The sequence below is a fragment of the Lupinus angustifolius genome, chromosome LG03 (genome assembly GCF_001865875.1).
Source record: "Lupinus angustifolius cultivar Tanjil chromosome LG03, LupAngTanjil_v1.0, whole genome shotgun sequence".
Taxonomy (NCBI): domain Eukaryota; kingdom Viridiplantae; phylum Streptophyta; class Magnoliopsida; order Fabales; family Fabaceae; genus Lupinus; species Lupinus angustifolius.
This window is the reverse complement of record NC_032011.1, coordinates 22,292,160-22,299,044: the sequence shown is the minus strand read 5'-3', so window position 1 is coordinate 22,299,044 and position 6,885 is coordinate 22,292,160. Positions and strand designations below refer to the sequence as shown.

The window sequence follows — 6,885 nt, the reverse complement described above, 5'->3', positions numbered from 1 at the left end:
CATCTTCATCTTCTAATGATTGGCGAGAAAGATGCAACAATTTGGAATCAGCATTTAAGTCCTACATCATAATGAAAGAAGGAGGGATCCCTGGAGGATTGGCTAACTTCTTTACACATGTATGTGCAAGTACCATTATTATATTCAATATTTTGTTTGTTTGTTTGAATTTCCTGGTTTGAATATAATGAGATTTTGAAAGTTTCCATTTCTGGTTAGATATAGTATAAATTGTTCAATGTTTGATATAGTATAAATTGTCACCAGGAGGCTAGCAAAATATGTTGTCTAACTATACATGAACGTGCATGTTGCTGACTTGCATGTCTACCTTGCATTTGGCATATTACTTATTAGTTATTGCCTATAGATACATAGTCTTTATATGCGTTGATAAAAATCAAGAGGTATTCACCGTTAGCATTTGTACAATTTGGGGTATCAGCTATGACATTGTTGATACATATCCTTTTTACACATGTAGTATTGTACACTTGCTACAGTGTTAAGATTGTTTTATGGATTTCATCATTAAACAAGGAAGTGTTGTTGTTATTTTTACATTCTTAGTTAGTATATAATGATGCAATAATTCTTAATGTTTTTTATTATTTCAGGGAAATGATGATGCAAGTATGCCTAATACACCTTTGGGTGCAAGAGGATCATCGGAGCCAACAACATTTAGGATATTTGTTATATATTTTGTTTTTAAAGTGTGATATGAGACTACTTTTAGTTTTTTTAGATTTTTTGGTGTATCTGAATTTAAAACGAATGATGAATTGTAACTCTTTCAACTTTCTACGCTACCTTGGTTACTTGCAATGAAATTTTATTATTGCTAAGAATATTTTTATTTAGTATTGTATATTTAAATAATAATTACAAATTAATGACACTAAAGTTGTAAAAATTATGAAATTAAATTGAGGTTGAAATACCTTCTAGCATGTCTCCATTTGTTATTTCAAGTAGTGGGGTTGAAAATTTCCACAATTAACATTCTCAAACAGTAGAGGTTTAAAGCCTCAATGGTAAACACTAACAAAACCTCCTCAAATAGCGTAGGTTAAAAACCTCCTCAAATAGTGGAGGTCAAAAACCTCCACAAATAAACCACTGCGAATTTAAAGGTACTGGAGGTTTTCTAAAACCTCCGCAAAACGCTTCTAGCGGTCATAACTGTAGCGGTTTTTGAAACCTCCGCGATTTATATTGCGGAGGTTAAAAACCTCCGCTACTCGCATAAAAAACCTCCACTAAATACAAAATCTATTGTAGTGAATCAAGTTACAGTATGCATATGCAAATTATTGTGCATTTCATCTATCACTGCCAAAAACAACAAGAAAACAGAATATAAGAAAATAAACAAACAATATTTAATTGATATTCAAAGTAGAATACCATAATTCCAGATCTGACCGAGACAGGTAAGACAACTTGGTGATGGAGCTTGGTGCACCAAGGCTTGTATCCTGATCGAGGCTTGCGATGGAACTTGATGCACCATGGTTGAGGCTGCTGGCACACATTGCACCAACAATTTGGCTGTTGTTGAGTCATTATTTATCAACCTGCCATGATTAGTGAGAATATTAGAATATATCATGTCTAACATATAATAAATGAATTTATGATATTCCTCTTCGCGCATGATAGAAATGTTGAGCATTAATTTGAATTTTTTTGTTTTGCTTGGTTGAAGAGTAAATAATAAGATAATAGCTAGAAGGGAGTAAGACAAGGTTAGGACCTAGAAATATAGTAAATTTTTACATTGAGTATGAGAGAAAGAAAAATAATATAAATTTAGGAATGACAAAAATATTCATAAACTAAAAAGAATATGAAAAATGTTCTATTCCTATTTAAATTTTTAACAATTACAATTTTAAAATTTATTGAAAAAATTATGTTAATATAATTTTAAACAATATTTATGAATTAAGAAAATATAAAATAAAAATAGTTGTGGAAAAAATGTGTGTAAATAAATAATAATATAATGAATAAAATGATTAAATAGTTGGTTTTGTCATTTTACTGTGGATGGGGAAAAAATGGTGTGTCCTAGTACTTTTTACTCTCCATAACTATATTATCAACCAAACATGAGGAAAATTCATTTTCTCTACAACTTCTCTTCCCTCAATTTTCTTACTCACTCTTTCTCCTCCAACCAAATGAACGCTTAAGGCAATGAACAAAAAAGATAGATTTGTGTGGAGACGAATGTATGTAGAGACAACTAATAAACTCTTGATAACACATTAAAAATTTAATTCTAAGTAAAATTTAGTCATAAATTATATAACAAAAATACATAAATGCATTTGTCTCCAAATATGACATGTTACATATGTCTTCAAACAAGTTTTTCTCGCAAACAAATATAGTTAATTAATTAATGAAATATTAGAATAATAAACAAATAGAAGATAATAGTTCCTTACATTTTACATCAAAAAGATAGTATAGTTGGTTAAAATGAGAATAGGAACATAAGTTACTAAGTTTAATGCCACCATTTAATTGAGGCATGTACAAACATTTATTACACATGACAAGAACAATAACCTTATAAAAAACAATAGTTACAATAAATCCATTTTTTCAGCTGGCAAATAGTTGATGAGGGAACCACATAGGTTTCTAAAGTGTTAGAAATTGAATTTAGATCTTCTATATCATTTCCTATCCCTAACCTAATATCACTAATATATATTAAATAAAAATTAAGTAAATTTTTAAATTTACCATTATTACATCTTGAGGTATTCGATTGGTTTGAGATATAGAGATATAATTAGTTTAGCATAGATAATTCCACCTGGTAGGAATTAACCTTTATGGATTATGAAGAATTGAAGATGAAGATGCATATTAAGAAATCCTGAATTTAACAAATGTATTGCATTAATATACTAATAGGGCTGGTTGATTGAGTATAACAATCATGGCAGCTATAAGGTGGAACATAAGTAATAGTAGTATTAGTAACACAAACTTTTAACTAATAATCAGATTAAACAATCTATTTATCTAACTGGGCTACAATGTAAAAACCTACATTCATTAGGTACGAATTTTTATTTAATTATTAAAACCCATTAAGTTAATATAGGAGCATATTTATTGTTTCATTATTTTGTATCATTCCATAGGTCAGGGGTGTGATTAGTCAAAAAAATATTTAATAATAACAATTTTAACTTAAATAATTTTTTTTAACCAATTAGAATTGATGACACATAGAGTAGATTATTGAGTATTTCATCCCATGTATATGTAGATTATTGAGTATTTCATCTATCACTGCCAAAAATAACAAGAAAACAGAACATAATAGAAGACACAAATAGATAAACATAATTTAATTGATATTCGAATTCAAATGCCTCACATAGAAAAGCTAAAGAAAACAAAAAATAAAGGAGAACCCACGTTTTATTCATTATAGCTTAACCAAAAGTAGGGGGAATAACCCTCATGAGTAGCACTCCTCTCAGATACGGGAGAGGCATGAAATTAGACTGTAACATGTGTCTAGGCAAGAGATCAATGGTCCATATTTTAAGTTGTAATTTAATTTAAATAAAAAATAAAAAGGTAAATCGGAATTGCAGAAAAAAAAAAAAAAAATACATAGGTGACTCTTCATCTTCAACACTGTGCCACCGCCATCAATTCAATCAAGTTTCCCTGGGCTTACCTCCAACCCATTTATGCTTCTCCCTACTTCCTCCTCCACCACCCCTCACTTCCTCCCGTGCCCCTCAAGTTTTTCATTAGATAATACATGTTCTCTGTACCAACTAGGCCTATAATGCTTCCCTTGAAAATATTCATGGTTGGGATTTGTTATATTTACATTATTTTCATATTGCTTTCATGGTTGGAATTTGCTGTATTTACAATACTTTCATATTATTGTGAGGAAAATACAACTACAATTTTAATTACAATATGATTGTGAAGATTGTTATAAGAAAATCTTTAATATTGCAGATGAAGTGGTGGATGACTATTCTGCTTTTGGTGGAAGTCCTTTTCTTTTTTGTGAATGATTGAAATTGTTGTAGTGTTGAAGAAAAAAAAGCCTTTTCCTCTGTTTTTGTCCTTTTCTCTAATTCAATTGTATTATACCCAAGCAGCATCTTTGTTGAGGTGGTTGTGGATTGAGATGTCTTAACAGGATGAGATGAGAGGGCGGTGGATGAGTTAATGATGGTGGTACAGTGATAAGAGGAAGAGTCATTTCTTATGCATCTTTTTCTTTTCTCTTCAATTCAGATTTACCTTTTTGTTTTTTATTTAAATTAAATTACAACTTAAAATATGAGTCATTGATCTCCTGCTTAGACATGTGTCATAATCTAACTCCAGTACTAGCCTCTCAAATATTGGAGAGGAGCCCTACTCCATTCAAAGCATCATCATATTGTGGATAACAACAGGGAGAGGCTGAAACAAAACATCTTTTCTTCTAAAGGGACAAAGACACGAAAATTTAATAGAAGCTGCAAAGTTGAATTATGAGGCATCAGTCTACCTTGGTTTATAAAGGAAAAGCAGAAGCTCGTAATTAAATGATCACATTTCACGTAATATGCCTATTCAACCTCCCACATTTCTCTTTAATGCAATTCATCTTCCTGCTTTGAGATTTTTGAAGTACCCAATACATTTACTTCTTACCATAATAATGGTATATCATCCTATTATATCCTCTTATTAATTCTCATGACCACATGAAAGTGACACATGTTATTTATAAATCGATCATTAATAAATAAAATATCACATTGTGACATATATTACTTTTTTGTAGTAGGAAGGTTAATATAAAAATTTAGTAGAATGATATATCATTTTTCTTCTTACCATTCATATTCCTTTTTTTATTGATGAGGGGTGTTAGAGCAACCACAACAATTGTTCTTAACAGAATAAAAACATTGTTAATCTGCTCTCTAATATTCTTATCTTATGAATTTTGTTCTTGAATAAAAAACAAGGAGCGAGACATAAGAATAATGTGAGGGAACAAAAAAATGTAGATGTTTCATTAAGAATAAGGTGAGTTGTTGGACCCAAATAAGAATAAAAATGATGTTAGCCATTGTGAGGAAAAAAATTGATGTTATTTTTATTTTGTAAGGAATTATAATAAATTATAAAATAATGTGTGAGAACAAAATAAGAATAAATATGTCAGTGTAATTGCTTATCAAGGTTAGAAAAACTAGGAAGGAATGATTTTATTTTGCAAAAAGATCATTCTTCATACAAGTATAAGCAAGACTCTTAAAATAGATTTTGTAATTCAGTTTTGTTCAGTGTTGTTAAAACTGTATCGGTTATCAAACGTCAGGGTACTGGTATAGTGGTACAGTGGTTTAACTGGTGGTTCAATAATTAAACCGCATGCTGGTTAAACCGGACATACCTACTTATATTTATATATATAAACCTATAACAAAAAAATTCAAATAGGTAGATACTCAAATTTATAATCCATATTTATAATCTACTCAAAATTCACATAAACGAACAACTTTAAGTATTTAACAAATTTAAAGTCTAAATTACAAAACATATATCAATCCAAAAGTATCATTTAGTAACCGCAAAATATAAATAAATGACATAAGCTCACAACTCACTCTACGAAACAAATAAATTTGGAGTTTTAACATTTAACACCAAAGAGTCAAAGTTGTCTCATATTGATATTATATTTTTCCACCAAATTATATCTTCAGACAATACTCCAATATTACACAAATGTCACTGAGATTACACACGAATGTTAGGAACCAAAAGGTGTAATATAAGTATGCCTTGGAAGCATGTGTCTTGAAGTGTTGAAAAACGGTTGGAAAGATGGGTCACCTTGTAATGGGTTTTTAAGTTTTTTTTCAAAAAAAATATATGTGTATAAACCGGCCGGTTTAGTAAAATACCGACCGGTTCACCTTGATCGATTTTGATACTTGGCTGGTTCAACACCTATACCGTACCGGTTAGGGGTCCGGTTCACCGGTTTTCCGGTTGAACTAGCCGGTACGATACGGTTTTTACAACATTGGTTTTGTTAGCTATAATAGTTGTATTATCTTTAGAAATATGGTTAGTTGTGCTATTTTAGAAATATAATTAGTTGGCTCAATGATATAAATAGTGCATAATCATTAATAGTTAGTTTGAGAGTTAAATTTTAGAGGGAATTGATGGAAAAAGAATACTTATGAGTCATGAAATACACTTATGAGATGACTCTTAAGTCTTTCCTTTACATTATTTTCCTTCCAAAATCCAACTCCCAACAAACCTTAAATCTAAATAGTGTACCATTTTCTCTCCAATTCATTCAATATTGACATGACACAATTTTACTATTTTATTTATAATAACTAGCGTGTTGACAGGCACTACCATGCCTACCAACCCGCTTTCTTATTGTTCACAATGTGTATTTTGTATGTTATAAATGTCAAATATAGTATTTTGTACAAAATATTGTAATTTGAAGTTGAGTTTATTCGATTTGTATAATTATTAATTTTTTTAAATTGAACATTCAAATAATTGAGTGACTCGTAATTATTTTTGTAGGTGAAGTTTATGATTAGGACGAAGTTAGTGAAATAAATTTTATGGTTGTGAGAAAATGTTTTTCAACTACATAAAGCAAAAATTAAGTAATTATGTAATGTGTTGATAGACACTCTCATGTGTGTCAACCCGCATTCCTATTGCTTGATGCTTAAGTTTTCAATATTTACATGTTATAAACATTACTTGAATTCTTAAAGAAGAAAAAGTTGGATTATAATTTGTATTTGAAGAACTTATTCATATCACTATAATAAAATC

General features: G+C 29.8%; 1 pseudogene; it reads left to right on the top strand.

Moving 5' to 3' along the window:
- Positions 1 to 4,073, top strand: part of LOC109342440 — a 6,333-nt pseudogene extending 2,260 nt beyond the window's left edge.